The sequence below is a fragment of the Mustela putorius genome, unplaced genomic scaffold (genome assembly GCF_011764305.1).
Source record: "Mustela putorius furo isolate JIRA1106 unplaced genomic scaffold, ASM1176430v1.1 tig00003871_pilon_pilon_pilon, whole genome shotgun sequence".
NCBI lineage: Eukaryota > Metazoa > Chordata > Mammalia > Carnivora > Mustelidae > Mustela > Mustela putorius.
In genome coordinates this window covers 4,025,189-4,026,536 of record NW_025422023.1, presented here as the reverse complement: position 1 = coordinate 4,026,536, position 1,348 = coordinate 4,025,189, and the positions used below count along the sequence as shown (strand labels likewise).

General features: G+C 33.2%; 1 non-coding gene across 1 annotated transcript; it reads right to left on the bottom strand.

Annotated features, from left to right (window-relative positions):
- Positions 1-1,036: 1,036 nt before the first annotated feature.
- On the bottom strand, positions 1,037-1,146 carry LOC123388091. Its single transcript, XR_006602632.1, has one exon. It is a non-coding gene; the product is annotated as a U6 spliceosomal RNA (small nuclear RNA).
- Between the last annotated feature and the right edge of the window lie 202 nt (positions 1,147-1,348).

The following is a 1,348-nucleotide window of genomic DNA, read 5'->3' as shown; positions in this document are numbered from 1 at the left end:
GTTCTTTTGGTTTCTATTTCAATGATTTCTGATCTAATCATCATTTCTCTTCTCCTGCTGGGATTAGGCTTTATTTGCTGTTCTTTCTTTAACTACTTTAGGTGTAAGATTAAGTTGTGTATTTGAGACCTTTCTTGTTTCTTGAGGAAGGTTTGTATCGTTATATACTTCCCCTTTGGTCCATCATTTCTGCATCCCAAAGATTTTGAACAGTTACACTTCATTTTCATTTGTTTCCATGATTTTTTAAAAAAATTCTTCTTTAATTTCTTGGTCGACCCACTTATTCTTTAATAGGATGCTGTCTAACCTCAATGTTTTTGAGTTCCTACCAAATTTCCTCTTGTGTTTGAGTTTCAAGTTTCAAAACATTGTAGTCTGAAAATATGCAAGGAATGATCTCAGTCTTTTGATACCAGTTGAGACCGGATTTGTGACTCAGTATGTGTTCTATTCTGGAGAATGTTCCATGTGCACTAGAGAAGAATGTGTATCCCATTGCTTTAGGATGAAATACTCTGAATATATCTGTAAAGTCCATCTGGTCCAGTGTGTCATTCAAAGCCCTTGTTTCCTTATTGATCTTCTACTTAGATGATTGGTCCATTGCTGTGAGGGCGGTGTGTTAAAGTCTCCTACTAGTATTGTATTATTATCAATGTGTTTCTTTAATTTTCTTCTTAATTGGCTTATATAATTGTCTAGTCCCTTGTTAGGGGCATAAATATTTACAACTGTTAGAACTTCTTATTAGATAGACCCTTTAATTAACTAACCTTGATCTTTTATTACAGTCTTTGGTTTGATTTGTCTGATATAAGGATTGATACCCCAACTTTCTTTTGATGTCTATTATCATGGTAAATGGACATTTCCTATCTGGACGGGACTTTGGATATAAAATGAAATTCTTGCAGACAGCACAGCAATGGGTCTTCCTTTTTATCCAATCTAATACCTTGTGCCTTTTGATTAGAGCACTTAGCTCATTTATATTCAGAGCAACTATTGAAAGATTCGACCTTAGTGCCATTGAAAAAATATGGAACACTTCACAAATTTGTGTGTCATCCTTGCACAGGGACCTTGCTAATAATCTTCTCTGTATTGTTCCAATTTTAGTATATGTGTGGCTGAAGTGAGCCCTAGGCATGTATATCATCTTGTTAGGTGTCTTACACAGGAGAAAGAGTTGCTGACTAAATACAGGCCTTGTTTTAAAAAAATAAAAAATTATATTTAAAAAAATAATAAATAAATAAATAAATAAATAAATAAATAAAAAACTTTTTGGTCACGATTTTATATTGGGATAACCTCTAAAAACACCATTGCAGTCTATAGCTTA